Source organism: Prosopis cineraria, unplaced genomic scaffold, assembly GCF_029017545.1.
Source record: "Prosopis cineraria cultivar Desert tree isolate PC_DT_omini unplaced genomic scaffold, ASM2901754v1 PC13, whole genome shotgun sequence".
Taxonomy (NCBI): domain Eukaryota; kingdom Viridiplantae; phylum Streptophyta; class Magnoliopsida; order Fabales; family Fabaceae; genus Prosopis; species Prosopis cineraria.
Genome location: NW_026555344.1, coordinates 19,974,027 through 20,001,416, shown reverse-complemented (window position 1 = coordinate 20,001,416; position 27,390 = coordinate 19,974,027). Strand labels below are relative to the sequence as shown.

Here is a 27,390-nt window from a genome sequence, read left to right as displayed (position 1 = left end):
TTGTGGAAACACTTTGGACACATTAAATAGGACTAAAAACACCTGATAAAACATTTAAATGATAGAAAAATCCTTTATACTAAAATTTGACCACTTAGGTGCCATTTCCCAAAATGGACCCTAAACCCCCAAAATGCACAAATCACACAAGAGTGGCCAAAAACTATTTCAAATATCATATACACATATGAATACACACCCTAAACATTTTTACTTGGCTTAGAGATCTCTGTGGGGCCCACGCACCCACTCTCTTTATCCAAGGTGTATGTTTGCCCATAGGACACCATTTACAATGTAACCACTTTGTATTTTCTTGTGGAATCACATATATACCAAAATAAATATTTATTTTAGTGGAAACTTGGTCTACTGAATAAATTCATCAAAACCACACACCATAGCCAAGTTTCCTAGTTACAAGTCTACAAGCAAACAAAAATTCATACACAAGCCATACAATTCACACATACTCATGCACATATACATAATCATATCCTACTAGCACCCTAATCCTAAATACATTACAATAGATTTGCTCAAAAAGAAAGGGGTTGTAGTTCTTTACAATTCACAAACAACCCCTAGCTTTACTCCTTTCCTCATCCTCCACTGGTTCCTTCTTTTGGACTGAAAATATTGAAAAGAAAGGGGTGAGACAACCACAGTCTTAATAATAGAGAAATCTACATTGATTATTACAAAGCAAGCCATAATTGAATAAATGAATAATAAATTCAACATAGTATAATTTAGCCATTTAAAATGCATGAATGCATGACCTAGGTCGGTATGGCCTTTCATGACCAACAAAATGCCCCCTGACACTCTTTAACTCACAGGTAAACCTTATACCTACTTGTATCTCTACAGGCACAAAACATAATCTAAGGTATGATCTAATCCACCGAACCGCCTATGCCCTTTCGACGTAAATCCTGAGTAGTCAAAGCTAACTCCCTCCCAGAGCCAGCCCGACTTACTCTCCATGTGAGGGCTACCTTGGCTAGGCACTCAACCTCACAATTCATATGTCAAATTTCCTCTCCCACTGAGAGGTGCTGAACACTCAATACACTAACCACCTTAATGCACTGAGCCCATAATATGTAAGGCAACACTGAGTACTGACAGTGTGCCACAGAATATCAAAAGTCCACACCTTCTCATTGGTGAATTCCCACCGAGATCATACCTTTTATTCATGGCTACCTTTCCATAGTATTGACCACTTCAACACTCTAAGGTAGTATAACATTTATAAACCTCCCTTAAACGGTTCCTTAGCCTATCTAAGGTACCTTAGTTACACTTCCTTAAGTGTAACTTCTATTCTTTATGATTACAATACATGCAACAAATCTTGTTTCTATAAAAACATTGTTGTTAAACAATTGAAAAACATATTTGCACTATAATCAAAGTAGTACCCTATAACCCCTTATAAAGCACATTTAATCTTTTAAAACATGTAATGCATGATAGCTAGTAATATTTATTCAAAAATAGCTAAAACAAAGTAATAAGAAATATAAATTTTCCTGTTACCTCAATCCTTTAATACCAAAAGGGTTCCTCTTGTACAAAATAGGGCTTGGCTTGTTCCTTAACTTCCAAACAAATTCCACTAACAATCCCTACAACATATAAGTGATCCACATCACTTATTATGACAAATAGCATTAATGAAGACTATAACTCATACCACACAACTTAGGTTAATGAGTCATAATCCATCCTAATGGTCCATATATTAAACCAACCATCCATATAGTATCACTTAACCACCAAAACTATTTATTAGTCATCACTAGACTAATTTCTAATTTATATAATTTTTAATCAATTAAAAACCTTCACTTAGTGTCACCAACTTTCACCATTAGCCCTTATAATGAAAACCAAACCTTAATTTAAATTTTATTGGGCTTAAATGGCAACATTATAACTAATCAATAGGCTTAAACCATTAAGAAGAAAACCCAATCTCTCAGGGTTTAATTTGTGCCCAAAACACCTCTTTTCATTTAATTGTTCACTCAAAATATTAGATCACTATATAGAAACTCAAAACATCCTCCCTAGGATCCAAAGAAACAAAAGCTTACAAGAATAAAGCCTTTGGGATCAAAATCCATAAATTTTCTCTTCCAAAAATTGAGAAAAACAAAGAGGGAGGGAAGAGGATTGAAGTAGGGAGTTTACCTATTGCGTAGCCGAGCTCGCAATGGCCGCAAAGCCTCCTAAATTCGAGCCTAACTCCCTCTCTTTCTCCTATCTTCTTCCTCTCTCTCTCTCACGCGTTCATTTCCTTCTTTCTTTTCAGTTTCTACGTTCTTTTCCTCTTTAAATTGCTGGTTTAATGCCTTAGGGAAAATTACAAGAAATGGCCGAACATTTTTTTATTATAGCACAAAAACCCGAGTCAACTTTGGTAATTTTTTTCATAGTTAAAAATCAAATAAAATCAAAATTTTGCTAAGAAAAATTCAAACTCTGGACTTCTATCAAATTATCTAAATTTTAATTTAATTATAGATATTTATTTTATTTTTTTAAAATAAATTCGAGTCTTAAAATTTTTAGAATGTTACAAGGTAGCTTCACAAGCATGATAGGCGACTTTTGATGTGGGGTCATCTACTTAGTCATTCACCTAAAAGGAGGAAGATAATACAAAATTAGAGGAAGACATATATGGAGTAGATTTCAAAGAATTTTAGCTCATCACCCATAGAAAAAGTAGCAATTAAAGGCCTACAAAAGACAAGCCAAAAGCAAAAAGAAAAAGTGGAAAGAAGAAAGAAAAGTAAGACAAAGCTAAAAGTCACAAGAAAAGTTGATGAAAGACAAGAAAAAAGTAATAGAACAAACCAAAAGCAAAAAGCAAGAGTCATGGGTAATCAAAGACTTATTGTAGACAAAAGTAAAAGGAAAGAAATCACGGGTGAAAATTAAAAGTGACCTAATTAGGGTGGTAAGAAAAGTAATTCAAGTTTAGTAAAATAGAGTTTTGAAACTCTATAATAGGCATCATGTTCTTTTCACCTCTCTCTAATCCATCCCTCTCACCTCTCACTTGTAATATTTTCTTTCTCCCATCTTTCCTTCACTTTCACTGTAAGCATATCCATACCTCCTCTTTAATTTCAATAAAGCTATATTTGCAAACTCTATGTTTTCAAGCTTTATATGTTCTTGATCCTGCTCACACCCTAGCGTGGTGGACAAGAAAAAGATTTTCAAAAATCTATATTAGGAATTATATAGTCAAACTTGTTTAAAGTACCAATCTATATTGATTGTTTTTTGAACTATGTTACTAAAATATATTCACAGCACTTTTTGTCTTTTCACAAATTTGTTAGGATAAAGTTCCATATTTCCTCTTCTGGATGGGGAGGAAATATAGCCTGTATGGTTTCTACAATAGAATCCCTTTTAAATTCAAGTTCTATAAAACAAGATATCATGATATATTCTTTTGGAATATAAGGACTGTATTCAAGATATTTTGATGAACTAGCTTTATAAGTGATAACTTGTTCATATGTCTATGGTTTAGAGGACTTGTCTAATACAAAATCCTCTATGGTCATAAGTCGATTTGGCTTTTGAGGTGTAGCTATTGGAATGGCTATACCTTTTCCTCTATCCTTTATACTCATTGTGAAAATCTTTTCTTTTTCCCTATAAAAATTCTCTTGTTAAAAAATCCAGTAAAGAATTTTATTTTTTTTTCATAAACTGTATTTTAAAATCAAAACAAGATAAAATAGTTTTCTATTTGGCAAAAATCTGTTTTGACACCAAATTTCTAACATCTTTTTGTAAAATATCTTTTGCTACTTTACAATCTACTTTAATCAAAAACTTTTGATTTATCAAATTGTTTTGAAATTTTGTAACATGAAAAACGATAGACAAAATTTTTTTTTGATGGTGTAATATTGCTGTTGAGCTTTTGACTATACTCCTGAATAGAATCTTACTATTTTCTCCTTTTCTCCTTCTAACTATTTCAGGATACTACCATGTCCTATTTTTGTTGTGTTTGTCTCTACTATCTTAAAAGTTATTGAATTAGCTATCCCTAAACAAGGTAGGCTTTCAACCATTTTGGTGAGTTTTTCTATAGCCTATTGAAAAGTAAAGCAATCTTTATCCTTATTTTTGGAAGGAAGTCAACAACATAGTTGAGACATCCTAAAAATCTCTATAGTTGATTTCTATCTACGATCTTATCAAAAAATTTGTCGGCAAACTCAATTGCTCAACTAGTTGGCTTAATATTTCCTTGATATATTTTTATCCCTAAAAATCTAACTTTCACTTGAAATAGTTTCATTTTTCTAGCTGAAACTACAAGACCATTGGCTTTAATGATTTTATAAAATTGATTTAAATGTTTAAACTTTTCTTCAATAGAATTGAAAAACACCAAAACATCATCAATATAGACTATGGTAAATTTATTGTAAGGGGTGAATATATCATTCATTATCAGTTGAAATTCTAATGGAGCATTCTTTAATCCAAAGGGCATTACATTTCACTCGTAATGACTAAAGCGGATTGTGAATACAGTTTTATGTCTATCTTTTTTCTGCCATCTGGATCTGATAGTATCTAGATTTCATATCAAACTTTAAAAATATTGATTCATTAGATAATCTTCCTATCAAATCCTTTTTGTTAGAAATAGAATATTGATGTTCTTTTTATATTTTTGCAGAATTTTGCACATAAAAAGCTAAACAACTCCAAGGAAACTTACTAGGTCTAATTGATTTCTTATCAAGTAATTGTTGAATTTTTGTCTTGCAGTATTGAAGCAATTCTTGATTCATTTATATAGGTCTGGCTTTTCTTGGGATTTATCTTTCACTAAAACTTTCTTCATAGGATAATTCCACTATATGCTTTTTCTCATTCCAAAAAGCATTTGATGTTCTAAACAAATGTATTTTTCAAATTTACCTTTTGAATTAATTATTCTTTCTTTAATATGTGAATTTTCTACCTGCTCTTCTATGCTCTTCTATTCTCTTCTAACGAATTTCTTTATTATGAAAATTTACTGGTTTTCTTTTTTTTATGTATATAATTAACCATAAATATTGACTCATGTTTTAACATTTTTATTTCCTTGATTAGTCGGGGTTTAACCCATTCAAAAATTATTTTCTTTCCTACTATTTTTGTTATTATTCCTTCCTAACTAGCTTTAAAGGGTAATATCTATTTTAAAAAAAAGGTGTGTTTAAAATGGCAAGTTCGCTCGAAGTTTTAACCAACATAAATATATTTTTAAAACACATTCCTTGGTTACAAATATGAGAATTTGTTAATTTATATTGTATATCTAGGTTCGAGTTATTAGTTATTCCTATCTTTTCATATGTCTTTTCATAATACTTTGTTGGATTTATGTATACAATTCATGCCTGCTCCTAAATATACTAAAACTACTATGGTTCTAGCAAATTCTTGGTTAATAACTAGACTAATTTAATAGTACCATTTTCTATAAGTGAATTGTGAAACTACAATAATATATCTATTTTGATCTATGTCTGTCAGAATTTCACTAATATCATCTTCACCTTTAACATCTATTTCTTTATTTATTTTGTTTCTATTGTAACTTTTATTTATAATAATTCTATATCTCTATGGGTTTCATTATTCTTTAATTCTTTAATTTATTGTTGTATTTGTTTTATTTCTTGTTGTAATTCTTTTATTCCCACTGGTATACTACTTTCAGGTTCAAATTTTTTTTAAAATGTCATTTATACTTATCGAATCTCTAGAAGTTTGGGGGTTTTCTTCTTTATCTAGAATGTGTCTAATTTTTAGTAAATATTGTCTTTTAATTTCTTCATCTTAGATTTATCTATAATTTCTACCAAAAACTTTAAGTTTTCTCTATCTAATGTAGTTATCTTTAGTTTTTTTTCTACAACTACAAATTTCTTTTTCTAAACAATCTTTTTCAAATTCTTCTGACGATGACGATTCACTATTACTGTCTATATCTTTAATATTTAATATTTTCTCTATTTTTTCTCCATCTTCTTTTAAAGAATATTCTTCTTCAAATTCAGACTCACTTTTTGATATAATTCATAATAAATTCTATTTATTTTCTTCACTTGTCTGAAGTTCTCTAATTTTCTCTTCTACTTTACATTTATTAGAATAACGTCCACATCTTCCACACTTATGACAAACTATATCTTTTTATCTTTTCTATTCTTTAAAAGGTTTTATTTTTCTTAAAAGATATTCCATATTTTTGAAGAAAATATTGTTTATTCTTTTTATATTTCCTATAGGTATCTGCATATAATTTTTCTTTTTATTCTTTCTAGATGGAGCTTGGATTTCCCCAAATCCATATTGCTCACAAAAGTTTCCTAATTCCAATCTTCCTTGTTTTGTGTCATTATATATTTTCTTTTGCATTTTTTATCTCATTACCAATTTTAATCTTGTAATATTTTTCATTTTAATTATTTCTCTATAAGTAATGGCACTATAAATTGTAGTTCCTATACTTTGTCTTTGTCTAATTTCATTTTTTACTCTTTCTACAAATATCTTAGGTAATCTTGAAATAAATTTTTCTTTCCATATATTTGAGTTAGTATCTTGCCTTTTAAGAAGTTTTGGAATAAAATTATCTTTATCTAAAATCTGTTAATGGAGGACATTGCATATTCATTAGCTCTTCTAAATATCTTTCTTACATTTTTGTAGGTTCTCCTACAAAATGTTTTATTATAGCATATATTAACTATGTAATATTAGTTAAATATCTTGTTTCTTAACCATTATCTTCATCTTTTATAGAATGCCAAGTTTTTACTTGAAGTCTTTCTAATTTAGTGAGAACATTTTCCACCAACCTTTTAAACTTTCTATAAAGTCTTGGGTTAGCATATCAAATATGTTATTATCCTGTAAATTATTTATTCTATAAGCAACTACTGCCATTGTTATTTCCTGTGCTAAGTTCATTATTTCATATTCACTAAATCCATCCATATTCTACTAATATATGGATATTCCATTATAATGAGAAGGTGTCATGGTATATCTTTCTTCAAACTGTAAATTCAAGAGTGTTGGTCTCAAATAATAATTTTTAATATTCTTATTTTTCCTAAAATCATTTCTTTTAATTTTATTTATAGTTATCTCATCTATATCTTTATTTAAAACATTTATTCTATCTTTTTTATCCTTTATATTTTAGAATTTCCATTTTTTTACTTATCTTTGTTAATAAGTTTTCTATTGTGTTACTTGTTTTATGGGAATAGCTTCATATTTGAATATCAGTCTCTGTGGGTCTATGTTTGAGGTACTAATTATTTATTTATTTTTATTTTCTAACTTATCTTCTATTCTATCTAATTGTCGTCCTATAGTATGTAAGGTTATGTTCATATAATTGTTTTGTTGTATGGTTTTTTGTAATTCTTTGTTTTCTTGAGGGTTTACTAACTTTAATGGTGAGGTTATAATGTCACTTTCTCCTACCTTAAAAATTATTTCTTCAAAAGGAGGGTGTATAGCTATTATTGAAGTGTTATTTCTACATTTTCAATTTCTAGTTCTGATTGTATTGACATTCACTGAAGGGTGATTATATTTACTAACGGGGTTAAATATTTCATTATTGTAGGTATATGTTTCTAACCATTTAAAGAAATCTATATGTACTCTTTATTGTTTTAGTTCTATGTAGTAAATTTCTTTTATTTCTTCTAACTCTTTTGACAAAATTTTTTTAAAACATCAATTTCTTTTATCTTTATTTTTTGGGGACATGAACGTTTTCCTAAGTCTTTCTTTATCTAATTCGAAACCTTCTTTTATAATTACCATAAGAGATTGATATTCTGTGGAGGGTTTAAATTCTTTTTTTATTTGTGATTGTGTTTCTAAATCTATATTTTCTTCCTAATTTTCCTCACATCTTACTCTAGAGGTTTTAGTTTTGTAAATTGGCTTTAGTATGTTTGGTGTAAAATCTACTCCTGCTAGCTTATATCCTATCTGGAGTTGTCAATAGAAGTTCTTGATATGACTATGGGAATGTTCTCTTTTATCATTATAAGAGGTTGACCTATTTATTATTTTATAGGTTACATCTTCTTTAGATGTTGTAATTATTTCTTTTAATTTTCCTTACTCTAAGGGAGTAGGTTTTATCAATTTTGGGAAGGTCCAACTTTCTGGAATTTGAATCTCAATGTGTTTTATTTTCTTTGGTACTACTACCAAAGTTTTAGAGGGATCTTCTATTTCCATTAATATGGTTTCTCCTCTAGGGCTTTTCTTTTTAGCTTTAAAGTTCTTATGTGTTTCCTGTATTTTGAACATGATCTTATACTATACAACCACATAAGTCATTCCCTTTTTCCAAGTTCCTTTACTACCTATTTCTACAACTAAGGCTTCTCTACAATTATTATCTTTTAGTCTAGTAACATAGTTTAGGAAATAATCAAAATAGATTGGTTCTTCAAACAAGTTGGACTGTATAATTCCTACTATAGATTTTTGAAATTTTTTTCTTGTCTTCTATCTCTAAGACATATAAATATAGGTTTATCCAAACCTAACCTAAAGTTAGGTTTAACTACAACCTATATCATGCCTATATGCATCCAATTATACTTTGATAATTGTTTCTTCTAGAATCATGTATATGTATTGTCTGTCTTTATTAATTCCTATCTCTTTTTCTATAGTTTAGGTAACATAAGAGAAATCAAAACTAGTTGGTTTGTTAATCTCTTTTTTTTTAAAGGTAAGGATTGACCAGTCGGTCAATAGTTCCTAGAGGGTGACTGTAGTAATTTTTTATTCTCCAGAATTTTGACTGTTTTTGACTTCTGTTATCTCTTCCTTCAGTTCACTACTCCTATTTGGGCTTAAGCTTTTATAACTTAATCTCTTTCCCTTTTCTGACTCAAATCCTATTATCTTTCTAAACTAACTCATTTTTCTATTCTAACTGGGTTTTTTACTGTTTCTCTTTTTCCTAGGTTTCATGAGAACACCACCGCCTAATCCAACAAACTTACACACATTATTGGGTCCGGGTTCACACCCTTACCAATATTACCACCAGGAAAATAGTAAAATGGTAAAAAATAAAAGCAGTTTAAATAGGTAAACCAAAAGAATTTAGAAAAAAAATAACATGGCTCTAATACCATGCTGGGGGTAGGAGCTAGATTGATAGCATATAAAGTATGAAAAAACACAAATTTTGCAAAATATAACTTTATTGAAATTAGAGAGAAGATATAGTAGATATGCTTAGAATGGAAGGGGCGGAAAGTTGGGAGAAAAAATATTACAAGTGAGAGGTGAAAGGGATGGATTACAAGAGAGAAAGGTGAAAAAAAAAAAAACATGCTTGTAAACTGAGTGAGTTTCTGAATTTATAGAGTTTCAAAACTCTAATTTACTAAACCTAAATTACTTTCCTTACAACCATGGTTAGGTTACTTTTAATTTTCACCCACGATTTTTTTCCTTTTAGTTTTGTCTGCCATAAGTCTTTGATTACTTGTGACTTTTGCCTTTTGTTTTTGATTTTTTCTTTTACTTTTTTTCTTGTCTTCCACTAACTTTTCCCGTGACTTTTGGCTTTGTCTTACTTTTCTTTCTTCTTTTCACTTTTTCTTTTTACTTTCAACTTGTCTTTTGTAGGGCTTTAATTCCTATTTTTTCCTGTGGGTGACAAGCTGAAATTATTTGAAATCCACTCCATATGTCTTCTTCTAATTCTATATTATCTTCTTCCTTTTGGATGTATGACTAAGTCGATGAACCCACGTCATAGGATGCCTATGATGCTTGTGAAGCTACGTCATCAAGGAGAGAGGTTGGAAAGATGTTGATTCCATTGCCTTTTGCCTTATTTGCTAGGGAATGTCTTTTTAAATTTTAACAATTCACCTTATTATTACTTCTTTGCTGGTGATTCTTTCTATATATTTGTCCCACCATTTTACTCTAAATTTTCTAACTAAGTAAAATATTAAAGGACATGGCTATTTGTCATTGATTATTGTGAAGCACTAGCTCATTACCCATAGTACTTACATGTGATAGAAAAAACAAAAAAGCTTTTCTATATCTTTAAAATTAGTTTTACCTTTAAAACATTCATACTCCTCTATAATAACAGGAGGTACAATCTTCTTTACTGGTCCAAAAATATGGAACCATTCAAGAAACTATTTTGAAAAATTATTTGGACACTTCTGGTCAAACCAAAAAAATCAAGAGTTATTGTAATTTTTGTAATATAAAATATTGAACCAAACTTTTTTATAATCATATTAATTATAAACTTAGTCATTATAATTTTTTGGAAAATTCTTGGCTGTAAAAGGAGAATACACTCAAGTGGTGGGAGTTAATACTTTAAGTATCTTTATCTGGCTATAAGAGTTGCCATCTTTTTCTTTATGTTCAATTCTAATGGACTGAGATGCCGCTAATATATATTCATAATACTTTCTATCTTTTCTCAAATTAGTTAGGATAAAGTTCCATATTTCCTCTTCTAGGTGGCGAGGAAATATAGCTTGTATGGTTTCTACAATAGAATCTCTTTTGAATTCGGGTTCTATAGGACAAACTATCATGATATATTCTTTTGAAATATAAGGACTATATTCAGGCTTTATTGATGAATTGGCTTGAGAAGTGATAACTTATTTATATGTTTGTGGCTTGGAGGACTAGTCGATACATAATCCTCTATGGTCATAGGTCGATTTGGCTTTTGAGGTGTAGCTGTTGGAATGGCTATACCTTTTCCCTTTGTCCTTTTTACTCATTGTGAAAATCTTTACTTTTCTCCTATAAAAATTCTCTTGTTAGAAAATCTAATAAAGAATTTTATTTTCCTTTTATAAACTATATTTTAAAATCAAAGCAAGATAAAATAGCTTTCCATCTAGCAAAAATCTATTTTGACACCAAATTTTTAACAGTTTTTTGTAAAACATTTTTTGCTACTTTGCAATCTACTTTAATAAAAAAATTTAATTTATCAAATCATCTTAAAATTTTGCAACACAAAAAATGATAGATAATTTTTTTTTATGGTGAAATATTACTATTGAGCTTTTTGACCATACTCCTGATTAGAATCTTGCTACTTTCTCCTTTTCTCCTTCTAACTATTTTAGGATACCGCATGTCCTATTTCTAATGCATCTGTCTCCAATATCTTAAAAGCTATTAGGTTAGTTATCCCTAGACAAGATAGGCTTTGAACTTGTGACTTAACTTCTTTTACTATGTTTGTCATTATATCTAACCATTCTGGTGGGCTTTTTGTAGCCTTTTGAAAACTGAAGCAATCTTTATCCTTATTTTTGGAAGGAAGTCAACAATATAATTGAGACATCCTAAAAAATCTCCATAGTTGATTTTCATCTATGATCTTATTAGGAAATTTGTCAGCAAACTCAATTACTCAACTATTTAGCTTAATATATCAAATATGTATATCTATATACATATGTATATAGATATAGATATATATGTATATCTCTCTCTCTCTGTGCACACACACACACATTTGTATATGACATTAATAGAAGAAAAAGGATTGAATATCATCTAAGAAAACTAAATTGAGAAAATATAGGATAGAATTTTTAGGACAATATATAATAAATAATGGCATAGAATTACAAGAGCATATTAGTAAATAGATTTTAGAATTCCCTAAAATAAATAACAAAAAAGAATTACAATCATTTTTAGAACTAGTAAATCAGGCTAGAAATTATATACCAAATTTATCAAAATTAACTACCAAATTTAGTAAATTAGCAGGAGAAAAAACAATATAAAAATGGAACAAAGAATTAGAAAATATAATAGATCAAATAAAATATTATGTCAAAATTTACTTAAGTTAACTATTCCAACTACTAATAATGTAAGCCGGATTATATATACTGATGTATCCAAAAATTATTAAAGAGTGGCATTATATCATAAAGATGAAATAGGAGAAGAATTAAAAACTCATTATGTAAGTGGAATGTTATGCAAATAGAATATGTATATCTATATACATATAGATATAGATATATATATATATATATATATGTATGTATGTATGTATGTATGTATGCATACATATATATATATATCTGTGTGTTTGGATACATATATATGTGTGTGTGTGTGTGTACATACATATACATATACATATACATATATATATATATATATATGTATATGTATGTATGTATAACTGAAACCAGCTGATTATGTACTACTATAGGGTTTGATCGATATTGATTCGGGTCACAGCAGAACATGAAATGTTCTCAGCCCTCTTTCATATTAAGATTAACAAGCTGGAAGTCTCTTAATACTAGCTATAGATCTTTCATAGAATCACTTCTTTCAGACTAGCAAAGCATAGCCTTCCTTCGTTTCCTACTGGAAGCACAACTATAGCAACACATAACTAGTGGAAATCATAACTTTGTTAGGGATTAGATAATAATCCCCCCTTAATCCCTAAAGAGAAATTATTCAGACATACCTGTCACTCTTCAATACTTGTAAAGTTGAAATATTTGAAAAAAAATACTTTTATTGATGGTAAGAAAGAGATCAAAAATTTAGATTACAAGAGAGAGAAATTGAGAGTTGTGAGAGGCATGTCTTGCCTCTCAGATTACAAGGCTTTACATAGAGATGGCATACCAGCCCTAGTTACATGACCGTAGTTCACTAAAGATAAAAAGTAACTCTAATGATTATGAAAGACAAACCTACTTTTTACTAATTACAAAAGCAAGGAAATGATTACAAGAAACAAAATTACTTTCGGCTACAACCTTCCTTTGTCTGCCACTTTACTTTTCTCCAAGAGTCGCCAACTACTTTTTATCTTGTCAGCTTACTTTTCTGCCATCTTCTTCTTGTTTTTACATATCAGCAGGGTTAATCCAAAATATTGATGTTGATAGATGGATCTTCATAGTCTTTTTCATTTTGTCTTGTTTCTTCACAATATTTACATTTGTGATTTGCATATTCAAACAATACTTGGCAAATCTTCTTTTTAGTCCTTCATCATTTTTCCATTTGATTATTTCTTAGTCTTTCATACCAATTATTGAAGTTCCTTAAATTCCTGTTATTTCTTCCTACTGAGAAATACATGTGGTTGATCCAGTAAAACATGTTTACTAGGCTTTGTTGTCCTATTGAGTTCTTGGAAGATAATGTTCACTTCTTATGCTCTAATTATTGAGATTTTGTGTTGGAGGCCTTCATCACTCATAATATCTTCTTTTTCTTCTTGTTCATATTAAAAGATTTTTTTGTTGTCCTAAATTTGATCAGATTAATTGGAGGATAGAATTTATCTAGAGTTATTTCAGCTATTGTTAAATAACACCAAATATAAACTCGGTATTAAGTTATAATTTCAAAATAATATTTTGCAGCATCTTTGATGGAATCTAAAAGTCTAGATATTTCTGACATGTCATTAGATGAATATATAAAGTGTATATGGCCATAACTAAAAAGACCTTTTACAAGTTTTAGATTGGTTCCTAGATATACAATGACTTTGTTAAAGGAATAATGAGACACATATTTGATATTGTTGGTTTTTGAAAGTAGAAAATGGTTGGTCTTATTGATGAGAACCTTAAAGAAATTATACTGGTATGTAGTTTTAAAGGAAGGTGAGGTTACAGGACTTAGACTTCTTCTCCTTGAAGAGGTAGAAGTAGAAGGACTATTTTAAGGTGTTTTAGTAACTATTTGGACTTGAGATTTTCGAGCTTCTTTTACTATTTCAGTAAATGAAATTATTAGGCCAAATCTAGTTGGGCTATGAGGCTGAAATTGAGAATCATATGTCTGGGTTGACACATTAGCTACTTGTATTACTTGTCTTTAAGGGGATTGGGATAATGGACCCTTTATATTTTCTTCTAAGAAATTTACTTTACTTGTCAAAATATTCACCTCATTTCTAAGATGAGCTACTGTTTCAAATAATGATTGAATACTTGTATTTATTTGTCCAACAATCAAGCTTATATTCATTTCCAAAATATTTGCCTTCATAATTACTTGGTCTAGTAGGGTTATTATTAGTTTTTTTGGTAAACCACTACTACTACCACTTATCATCATACTTGTCTCCTTTCTATTTAGCTCTATCTAGGAAAATAATATGCAACAAGATTATTTTTACTTTTGATATATTCAATCTCATAATAATAATAAGACATACCTGATTTCTATTTAATTAACATTTTATTACAACAACTGGGTTGTTTTTATTATTTTTTTCAGCCAATGTTTTACTTGTGTATTATCAGTTCTTATAATAAATCTAGTGTTAACTATAAAAAGTTTAAATTTTTGCGCAACCTTTACTATTGCTGAGAATTCTATCCAATTAGAGTGATATCTAGTTTGAGAAGCATTAAATTTTCACTTGCATGTCTAGTTATTACTTCTTCTTCTTTATTATTAATGTAATATAAAGCTACTCCCCAATAATTACATCATTATTTACTGAAATAATTAATTTGGGTAGATTTTGACATAAAGTTTTTATCTGGTTTACTTTTTTTTTTCTTTGCCCCATGTCCATATTGTTTTTTCTCCAGCCAATTTACTTATTTTGGTTGTTAATTTTGATAGGTTTGGAATATAATTTCTAGCTTGATTTATTAATCTTAGAAATAATTAAAGCTCTTTCTTATTTTTTATTTCATCAAATTCTAGTATCTTTTTACTAATATATTCTTATAATTCTATTCCATTATTAGTTTTATATTGACCAAAAAATTTTATTCTTTCTTTTCTTAATTCAGCCTTTTTAGGTGATATATTTAATCTTTTTTCTTCTATTAGATTTATGAATTGTTCTAAATGTTTTTCATATTCTTCTTTATCTTTAGAAAATATTAGGATATCATCTATGTATATTACAACAAAGTCTTTTATTGGTAATAATAATTTTGTCACATATTCTTAAAATATACTAGGACTATTATGAAATCCTATTAGTAATACATTCCATTTATACAATCCTTCAGATATACTAAAAGCAGTATATTTTTTACTTTCTTCTTCTAATTTTATTTGAAAAAATCCTAATTTACAGTTAAATTCACTGAATACATTTTTTCCTCTTATTAGATTAAATAATAAATTTATTTTAGGGATTGGGTACCTATTCCTTATTGCTAATTCATTTATTTTTTTTATAATTTATGACTAATCTAGATTTTTCACTTTTTTTAATTATGTTTAACTACTATCATTGCAGGTAATGAATATTTAGATCATATTGTTTCATCTCATTAATATGCATTACAAATTCTCTTTTATGATTTTCAGTCCATGGATAAAGTTTACAATTTATTTCTTTACTATAATCTCTTAGTTCTAGTTTTGCTAAAGGTTTAGATTTTTCTCAATGTATTAAAGGATTATCACTATAATTTTTTAATAATTTTTATTCAATTGTTTTTATTTCTTTTGCAGTATTTAACATTTTTATTTAATTTATCACTTCATTATTATATAAAGGTTTTTTATTTGGTAAGAATTGTACTTCAAAATCTTCTGTCTTCTTTTGAAATTTTTCGTCCCTTCTACTATAAGGTTTAGTTACTCTTATTTCCCATACTTGATTACAAGATGTTGTAAATATTATTGCTTTTTCAAATATATGTAAAGAATAATATTGTTCTATAAAATCTATTCCTAATATTACATCACATGAATTATCATTATATTAATTTAATTTTCTTATTTTTAACTCATATTCTCTTATTTGTACCATAATATCTTTTGCTTATAATTCTATGCAATTTATTTCTTTTCCTACTCTTTGCATTCTTAGTATTTTATTTTTCTTTTTTATAATTCTTCTGGTAATACATTTGCTTTTGCTATTGATATATTTGCTTCTGTACTACTAAAGCATGATATTTTCTTTATCTATATTTTTTATAATTAAATTTTATCAATATGTAGTATAATTTTTTCATATCAATTTTATTTTTGGGATCATTATTATTTAGTGGTTAATATTTATCATAATTCTTTTTTTTTTGTATTCTCCATGGTTTAACTTGTTCTAAAAATTCTCTTCCTAAAATTATTTCACATTGGTTATTATTATCATCTATTACCCAAAATATTATATGTAAAGCATCTCTTTTATTTATTCTTATTAAAGATTTTGTTTTATTTCCTTCATTTGTTACTTCTAAATTATTATTTGTTAATCCTAATTGTATAGTATTTCTTCTTCTCTTTGGACTTACTAAAGTCATTACTTCAATCCAATTTGCTTCTTGTTTTACTTTTATTAGTGTATAATTATTTTTTTTCTTAGTGTTTCAGGTCTTAATAATTCTAAATTTGAGGTTATTGGTCTTTCACTTCTTGATCTAAGTAATAACATTTCTTCTCCCGATATTCCTCTACTTATACTAGTCTTTGTTTTAAACTTAAACTTCTTCTTATGGGTTGATTAATATTTATATTTAAGATTGCTGTACTTATCCTTAATGATCTTTGTCTTATAATATCATTAGTTAATAATCTTCTTGAATTGTTTTCATTTTCATAATATCCTATAGTATTATCTAATTCCAACCCTAATTGTTTAGGTCTTGTTATTTTTATGGGATCTAATTTAATTTCTTGTAATACAGGAATAAAATGTTTATCGATAGTTAATTTTCCTTTATTTTTTTTATAAATCTTATATTCATTTATAAATACTAATCCTATCATTGTTATTATACTTATTATTCTTGATCTTGGTAATAATTTTATTCCTTCTAATTTTTGATATATTAATAAGATTTTATTTATATTTTCATCAGCTCTTAAAATACAAAAGTTAGTATTTATTTTGAATTTTAATTTTTGATATATTAAATTTCCTGTTAATATTACTAAAATACTATATTCAATACTACTTATTATTCTTTCATCATTTATTAATAATTTTAGTTGTATTTCTTCCTTCTTAAAAATAAACTTTTACTAATAGCTATACTCTAGCCAGCAAAATATATTTCAGTTACTTCATTTTTAAATAATAATTTATTAATTTCTGCATCTATTAAGGCTTTACTTATTAAAGGTATTCTTAATACTCCTTCAGTTAAAGTTAATTTTATAGGGTGTTTCTTTTTTAATACTATACATGCATATTTTTCTTGTTTTTTAGATTTCATAAGTTTTTCCATTTTATTCATAAAACTTTTATTTTTAAATTTTTCAAGTTTTAGATTTAGTTTAGCATCCCTTATTTTTTCATATTGTTTTTGGTTAAAATTCATTATTTTTTGAGTTATTCCTTCTTCAGCATTTATGAATTCTTTATATTCATCATATTCATTTTAATTAATACTTTTTGCTTTATCTTCTATTCTATTTATCATATACATATAACTCATTTTTTCTTTAAATTCACTATTTTCAGTTTCAATTTCAGTTTCACTTATTATTTTTAATTTATAAATTTTTGTATCTAATTTACTTAATTTATTTTTTATTTCAGATAATTCTTTATCATACCTTATAGATTTTAATTTTTTTTTCATAAGATTTTTCTATTATTTTTATCATTTTCTTATTTTTTTTCTTTTCGACAATTTGGTGATATATGTCCTAATTCTCCATAATTATAACATTTACATTGTTTTAGGTTTTTTATTATAATTTATTTTTCTTTGCCCTTTTCTTTTAAAGAATTTTCTTGGTTTATATTTTCTATATTTTTATAATATTTATCTTTAGGATATTTTTTAAATTTAATTTTAAATTTAATTTTATTTTTTTATATTTTTTGATTTACATTCCCATTTATGTCTTTTTATTAATTCTCCACATCTAAATATATTTTTGTTAGTTTTATAATATTTCATAGTTCTTCAGGCATTTTTAAATTTATCAGCTATATATTTTCTTAAAAACATTTCTTTTCTTCTCATAGTATGTACTTTATTTAATACATTTATTGATCCTTGATTTAAATCATCTATTATTTCATCTCCAAATGATGTTATTTTATAAGTATTATAATAATTTTCTATTATTATATCTGATAATAATTTTGATAATGTTCTATAGAATTGATCTAAATAAAATCTTTCTTCTTTTAAGTCTTCTAATCTTGCTTCATAATAGTATTTTTTATATTCACATATAAAAATATTTAATTATTCTAGTTCTAAAGAACATAATTATATTTCATGTAATATTTTTATAGCATCATTTTGTTTACTTATTTCATTGATATCTTTTGTTAATCCTACAAATTCATTTAATAATATTTTTTGATAATTTTCTATAATCATAGCATAATATTCTCTTCTATTACTATAAGTTTTATCTGGTTTTCTAAATTTTTCTTTAAATTCTTGATGTTTACTTCTCCACCCATTTTATACATTTTCTAAAAATATTGTCTCTATCAACATAGTTGCAGTTCGTATATCTATATTTTTTCCTATTAGTCCTATTAATGTAGCTTTTCCTCATTCTTCTATTATTTTACTATTATCTAAATTACAGTTTAAATCTAACCATATTCTTGAATTTAATATTTGTTTATTTTCATATTGTGCTAAAGGTGTTAGTATAAATTCATTATTTTTTGGTATATTAAAAGTAGCTTTAAAGGGTATATTATTACAACTTTCTTTATTTGGCTTTATAAAATCAATTTCATAATATAATTCATGTTCACCTGATTCTAGCATTTTTTCGTCTGGTCTATCTTCCGATATTTTACTTGATCTTACATTCATATTGTTATAAGCATCACTATTTAAATTTGGAGCCTCAAAATTTTTAGGCATTCCATATTGGGGTCTTTCATGGATTACTAATTGAGAATCTTGCATATTTATAAAGACTTTATCATAATTATTATTTATTGAGTTTATATTCTTGTTTTATGTTTTCTAATTCTTCTCTTTCTTCTTTTTCTTCATTTTCTAATAATTTGTCTAATTTCATTTCTAATTTCTCTAATTGGCTTATAATTTCTTCATTTATTTCATCTATTATTTTAGCCATGTTTATGTTTACATTTGGTTGTGTTTTTTGTATTTTCTTTGTTGGTTTATAATTATAATTTCTTAACATTATTTTTGCAGCTTTTTAGCTTCTTCAAAATCTAATACTTCTTGTTTTGTTAATTCTATCTTTTCTTCTCTTATCTTTTTTTTTTTTTGCATAATTAGTTCCATTTCTTTTATCATAAATTTCTAATTCTAATTTTTCAATTTGTTCAAATACATACCATATATTATCATTTATTATTTTTTGTCCTTGTTTTATTTTTTCTGTTTCTATTATAGTTTATTTTATATTTTCATGCATGTCTTGTTTTTTTATTTTTTCTTTAGTCATATATTCATATCCAACTATTCTTATCATATTTACTTGAGACCATTTTTCTTTTATACTATTCATAGGATTTATTCCTAAAGCTTCCATTATTCTATAAGTGTTATATTTTATTAAACTTTGTTCAATCCTTAATTGTTCTGTATCATGTTTTATTTCTCTTAATTGTTCATAACAATCTTTCTTTATTTCATATATTTTTTGTTCTAAAGATTTAACATATTCTTTAAGTCTTATTAATCTTTCTTCTGGATTTTCTTTTTCTAGTATTATTTGTAGTTCTTCAAGTAACATTTTTATTATTTCTTTTTCACTAAATAAGTGCTCTAAATCATTAATCTTTCATTAATTGTTTCATTAAAAACATATTTATCTAATTTGCTTGACTACTTATACTATCTAACATAAAAAAGTACTAAAATACATGAGAGGTTTTCTACTAGTAAGCAAGAATTCTAGAAGTTTATTAGATTTTACTTCATACATTTTTAGTTCAATAGCTTTAATTATATTCATTATTGAATTATTATCCGCAAATATTTAATTTACTGTTTGGATATTTAGGAATTCTTCTAAATTCAATTAATTCAAACAAATATTTCAGATATATTTTAGATAATTGCTGATAGTAGATAAGGGAAGCAAGAAAATAGGTATAGAAAGCAAGAAAGCAAAGTAATTTAACAAACATAAACATTAGACATTAGGAAGTTCATATTATCATCCTCTTAACATTATCATGACCTATGCTTTGAACATATCAAAGGTAAAAAAAGAAAATCTTGTTGTAGATTATTTGTCAAGATGGAGCCAAATAGAAAAAGCACGAGTATGATGACAAGTAGTGGTAGTGGTGGTTCATTCAAAGGACCAATAATGACCCCACTAGATCAAGTAATTATGGAAGTAAATATTCTAAAAATGAATATGAGCTTGATTGCTAGATAACTAAATACAAGTATTCAATCATTATTTGAAATAATAGCTCATCTAAAAAATGAGATGAATATTTTCACAAGCAAAGTGGGTGCCTTAGAAGAAAATCAAAAGGGTCCATTATCCCAATCCCCTCAAAGACAAGTAATACAAGTAGCTAATGTCTCAACCTAGACATATAATTCTCAATTTCAACCTCATAGCCCAACTAGATCTAGCCCAATAATTCTATTTATTGAAATAGTAAAAGAAGCTCAGAAATCTCAAGTCCAAATAGTTCCTAAAACACTTCAAAATATTCCTTTTACTTCTAACTCTTCAAGGAGAGGAAGTCCAAGTCCTATAACCTCACCTTCCTTTGAAACTACAGACCAGTATATTTCTTTAAGCTTCTCATCAATAAGACCAACCATTTTCTACTTTCAAAAACCAACAATATCAAATATGTATCTCATTATTCCTTTAACAAAGTCATTGTATATCTAGGAACAAACCCAGAACTTGTAAAAAGTCTTTTTAGTTATGGCCATATACACTGTATATATTCATCTAATGACATGTTAAAAATATCTAGACTTTTAGATTCTATCAAAGATACTACAAAACATTATTTTAGAATTGTAACTCAATGCCAGATTTATATTCAGTGCTGCTCAACAATACCTGAAATAACTCTAGATAAATTCTATCCTTCAATTAATCTAACCAAATTTGGGACAATAAGAAAACCTTTTCAATATGAACAAGAAGAAAAAGAAGATATTATGAGTGATGAAGACCTCCAACACAAAATTTCAATAATCAGAGTATAGGAAGTGCACATTATCTTCCAAGAACTCAATAGGACAATAACTACAGATGAAGCCCAATGGACATATTTTATTGGGCCAACCACATGTATTTTCTCAATAGGAAGAAATAGCAATAATTCATGAAACTTTAATAATTGGTATGAAAGACTAAGAAATAATCAAATGAAAATTGATGAAGGGACTAAAAAAGAAGATTTTCCATGTATTGTTTGAATATGCAAATCACAAATGTAAATATTGTGAAGAAAGAAGACAAAATGAAAAAGACTATGAAGATCCCTCTATTAACATGAATATTCTGGATTAACCCTACCAACATGTAAAAGCAAGAAGAAAAAGGCAGAAAAGTAAGCTGACAAGATAAAAAGTAGTTGTTAACTCTTGAAGAAAAGGCAGACAAAGGAGAGTTGTAGCCGAAAGTAATTTTGTTTCTTGTAATCATTTCTTTGCTTTGTAATTAGTCAAAAGTATGTTTGTCTTTTATAATCATTAGAGTTACCTTTTATCTTCAATGAACTATGGTCATGTAACTAGGGTTGGTATACCAACTTTATATAAAGCCTTGTAATCTCAGAGGCAAGACATGCCTCTCACGACTCTCAATCTCTCTCTTGTAATCTGAGTTCAGAATTTCTGATCTCTTTCTTACCATCAATAAAAGTATTTGTTTCAAATATTTTAACTTTGTAAGTATTGAAGAGTAACAGGTATGTTTGAGTAATTTCTTTTTGAGGATTAAGGGGAATTATTATCTGATTCGTAACAAAGTTATAAGTTTTACAATGATCCTATAAGGGGAATTACTAGTTATGTGTTGCTCTGGCTACGCTTCCAGTAGGAAATAAAGGAAGGTTGTGCTATGCTGGTCCAAAGGAAGTGGTTCTATGAAAGGTCTATAGCTAGGATTAAGAGATTTCTGGCTTGTTAATCTCAGTATGAAAGAGGACTGAAAACCTTTCATGTTCTGTTGTGACTCAGATCAATATCAATCAAATCCTATAGTAGCACATAATCAGCTGGTTTCAATTATGGTATCTACATACGTATATGTATATATATGCATACAAATAGATATATACATACATACATATATATATATATATATATATATGTGATTGAAATATGTGATGTGAGTGAAAAATGACATGATCATGATGGTAGGAGTTCACTGGTGTATATGTTAGAGTGTGAAAAATGCATATAGTTAGGCTGACACCAAAGGACCTATGGTGCAACAATTTTGAGGATTCTTACCATGAACAATCTGATTAGTTGGCAACTCTATAGTACTTATAAGAGAGAGTTTATGAGTCAATGATATTCCAACCGTATGTGTGATGAGGGATAATCCATAGTTTGGAAGTGGGATAGAATGCCTTGGCTAAGTGATTTTATCACTGAAGGTGTGCTCGAATCAATGTGCACAGGATTAGTCTAGTAGAGCCTATGGATTTGTTAAGGGAGCATAGATGTTCAATAGATAGATGATCATGCGAATGTGTGAAAATAATTTGATGAAAATGAATTTATAGATGTTAAAATATATTTTTATATATTCAATGAAATTGAGAAAATGAGGTTATATTTACTTGTTATAGTTATTCCTATTAATAGATAGTTTTGAATTATCTTAGTTACTGAAACATTGTCTTACTCCATAAATTTACATTTTTATAGGTCTTGAGGTTGAGAAGAGACAAGGGAAAGAGCTAGGCTAGGAGAAGCTAGTTTATGCTCTATAATGCCTTTATTTTAAGCTTTATGTATATGAATGTATATATAAATATATGGTTGCCAATTATGGATTTCATATGCTTTTGCATGATGATTGTATAGGTGTGGTAAAGTTAGGTCTTGCACTTGTAGTTATATGAGAGAACGTAGTAAAATAAGCCCAAAGTATATATTCGTTACATCACTTACAATAAAGGCTAATTTTTTGTTATAATTGCAAGATGTGCTGATTTGTGTGTGTTATGAGAGGTGTGATTGGAATGCACAAATGATAGTATTGAACTTGTATATTGTATAGATTTGAGGTATTTCAACCAGAGTGGATTTTGTTATGATACTTATGGCAAAGGCTAAAATACATATACAAGTGTAAGCTATTGGTGTTTATGTATAATAATGAGAATTGTATGTTATATGTTGCATAGATTTGGCTTAGGGATGAAATTTGAGAAATTTCATGTAAGGACCCTATTTGTTTAAATTTGGTGGCATAAAATGGCCAAATCTTAGTTTTAATGTGTTATTTTGTTTAACTATTTAATCAGGTGTGTAATGATTCATTGGACTTGGTTTAAGCCTTAAAATGGGTTAATGGTATAAGTTTTGAGTTTTGAATACTTGTATGCTTGAAAATCATTTTAAAATCTAAGTTATTGCATCTAGATGTCTAAAATTCTCATATGATATCATATTGGAATGAAACTTATACCATTAATTACCTTATCTGATAAGCTTCATGTAGGTGCTTGAATCACTCCAATTAGACATTAGATGCAAAAAGGGCATGTGCATCATGGCATGTTGCACACAAGTTGCGGCACACAGCACAAATGCTCATATGCCTACTTTGTGCTACATGCCATGGTGAATGGACCAAATGTTAGGGCATATGTGTCATTTACCATTATTTTCTTGCTTTTGTCTACCATGCTTCTCATAATTTTAAATATTAATAAATTTAAGCTCAAACTATATATTTGAAGGGTTTTCTTGGGATCCCAAAATTTTTTTCAATTATATTTCAAATATTTAATTGTTTTAACCTTTCCATGTTTATAGTAAGTTTAGTAGGGACCAATGACTCCTAATTACCGTTGTGTGTTTTAATTGTGTGGTGATTATTGATAATGCTAAGGTGAACATTACAAAAATGAGGATGTCTAAGTGATGCCTGTAAGAGGAAGAGTACTTTGATTATTTAGACTTTCAGAATGACTTTGGTTGAGTTGTTTTTAGCTTTAATTGCTTTTCTTGACAATGGTTGAGTTTTCTTTTTTAATTACTTTCAATGAGATTCTACCCGTGGACTTGCTTTACTTTTGTTGTGTACCATTTGTAAAACCATTTGTCTGCTACTTTTTCTCTCGTGATTTTCTTTTCTTTTTCTTCTTTTGTCCTTTATCACCTTAATTTTGTTTGTCTAACCAGTTGAAATCTTCATAATTAGCTCCAAATATGTACTCATCTTCTATTTCTTGTGTAGAGGATCCCATACCTGATGTAACTTGGGATGCCTAAGAAGTAAAATCTTGAATTATTGAGACAAATATGTGGCTTCTCAAGCATCCCAGGCTATATTTGATGTTCTCCAGTCAAGAAATAGAAGATGAAGGCATATTTGGAGCGGATTATGAAGATTTTTAGTTGGTCACTGGTAGATAAAAGTTAGGCGATAAAGGACAAAAGAAGAAAAAGAAAAGAAAATCATGAGAGAAAAAGAAGTAGACAAATGCTTTTGCAAATGGCATACAACAAAGGTAAAAGGAAGCCACGGGTGGAATCTCATTGAAGATAATTAAAAAAGAAAACTCAAAAGCAAGTCACAAGTAGAATCCCATCGAAAGTAATTAAAAAAGAAAACTCGACTATAGTCAAGAAAAGCAAACATAGTTAGAAACAACTCAACTAGAGTCATTTTAAAGTCTATACAAGCAAAATACTCTTCCTCTTATAGGTACTACTTAGACATCCTCCTTCTCTTTCTAGAAACTTATTCTTCTCTCTCCCTCTTGACCTTCCACTTGTAATTTTTCCTTTCTCCTCTCTAACCTTTCATTCTAAGTACCACTGTACCTTCCTTTGTATATTAATAAAAATATATGTTGAATTATCAAAATTTGAAGCGTATTGATGCAGAGAAGCCCTTATACTTAGGGTGTATTAAGTTTACACTTTTGATAGCTGTGTGAGGATTAGTCAACTTAAAGTCAAGAAGTGGGTGGACCAATTCGAGCTTCACAGAGTTGTTTGAATTCTTGAGTCAAATGCTTCCAACCCATAATTTGCTTTCGAAACATATGTATGAAACAAAGAAAATTTTATGTCCAATGGCTATGGATTATAAAAGGATATATAATTATCCTAATGATTGCATACTATATAGAAATGAGTATGAAGGGTAACACAAGTGTCCGAAATGTGTGACTTTGTGGTACAAAGTGAAGAAAGATGGTGATAATGAAGGTGATGAGATCATGGCTAAAGGGCCTCTTGTGAAGGTAATATGATATCTTCCAATAATACAATGGTTTCAATGTTTGTTTACTAATATAACAGAAGCAAAGAATTTGAAATGGCATTTTGATGAGAAAATATCTAATGGAAAACTTTGACACCCGACTAATTCTTCTCAATGGAAGACAAGAAAGACATCTTGGAATTCTTGTTGATGAAGGAGTTGGATATTTCATAGGCTATGTTATCTATCTTGTAATTTTATTATCTATATTCTATCTCATTTTCATTTATTTTTATTTATATGCAATAATTTTTATACTCTTCTATTAATAAGTTTCTCAATAATCTCTGCATTGGACCATGAAAAAATCAAATTGAATTTTTGTATCCAGCTTCTTTAATGTCGACTCATGATGATATTAGTGATAGGATGAGATACGTGGGCAATACTATTTTAAAAAGAAAATTGTCATGTTATGTGGCCTCAATTCTTGAAAGGCAAGTTTTTTTTATATTCATTTATATATATATACATACATACACATATTCAGTTTGATAATATTTTTTATATTTTCATGTACTAATTTCATTTGTCTCTTTATAGTTACCACTAGTCCTTTTGTGTTGTACGCCCGTATTTGCATGAGATCTATGGGTTTTGTTTCATGAGCAAGCAATCGAGTACTGACACTAAAAATATATTCAACACATAAAGGGGATGTGGTTTAGAGTCTTTCATGTTAGTGATATTTGTGGTATGGATAATCCATTATTTTAAATTGTCCAGTATGATATCCATCCCATTTGTGATGTGGAATGGCCTAAAAATGCGACATGAAGATGCTATTTTGTTGTAGTGTTTGTTCTAAAAGAGCTAGACCAACGTCAGAAAGATTGAACATAATTCATTCCAAAATGAGAGAGAGCTTCCTAGTATTAATTGCGATCATTAATTCTCATGGAAATTAAAATGTATGAGAGGAGAGAACTTACCTCTCCTCCTTTTCTGCGCCCAGCGAGAAAGCACCAATTAACAATAGTTCTGTTGAATGAAAGTGTTATAATAGAATATACAGTGTTAGAATGAAATGAAAGAACTAAAATTAAATAGTTGCCCTCGCTTGATATTTGTGATATGGATAATCCATTATTCAAAATCGTCCAGTATGAAATCCATCTCATTTTTGATATGGAAAGGTCTAAAAGTACGACATGAAAATATTATTTTGTAGTAGTGTTTGTTCTAAAAGAGCTAGACCAATATCAGAAAGATTGAACATAATTCATTCCAAAATGAGAGAGCTTCCTAGTATTAATTGCGATCATTAATTCTCATGGAAATTAAAATGTATGAGAGGAGAGAACTTACCTCTCCCCCTTTTCTGTGCCCAGCGAGAAAGCACCAATTAACAATAGTTCTGTTGAATGAAAGTGTTATAATAGAATATACAGTGTTAGAATGAAATGAAAGAACTGAAATTAAATAGTTGCCCTCGCTTGCATCAGCCCATTTTAAGAACAAGAAGGATGCAAAAGCAGCTGGAAATTAAACAATAATAATGCGAGATATGGTGTTGAAAATATTAATTTTAATATCCATACAATATTGTTTTTAAATTGCTTAAACTCTTACCTCTGTAGTATCACTCTGAATGCTCAGCACCAATCTTAGCTTCCATTCTTCGATCAGCTTTCAAGACACAGATACAATTAAAAAAAAAAAAAAGAAGAAATATTTTTACATGTGTGTGTGTATGGCAAATTGAAGTAGCAAACAGGAAAGCAGCAAGTTGATGCAGCAGAAAATGAACCAGAAAAGAGATCTTTAAACGATCGAAAACACACTTCTTTTTCTTTTGTTTTTTGGGAAATTAATTAATTTTAAATATGAAAAATAGCTAAAGAAGCTATATTTGAAAATAGCGAACAAGGAGTGAAGAGATGCAAGATGCAGCAGTGGACACAA

General features: G+C 28.1%; 1 long non-coding RNA gene across 1 annotated transcript; it reads right to left on the bottom strand.

The window, feature by feature from the left end:
- Positions 1–289: 289 nt before the first annotated feature.
- Positions 290–27,390, bottom strand: LOC129291754 (uncharacterized). The gene is made up of 5 exons (XR_008588757.1): positions 27,058–27,390; positions 26,794–26,842; positions 26,418–26,466; positions 1,549–1,637; positions 290–630 (listed from the first exon to the last, which is right to left on the bottom strand). It is a non-coding gene; the product is annotated as an uncharacterized LOC129291754 (long non-coding RNA).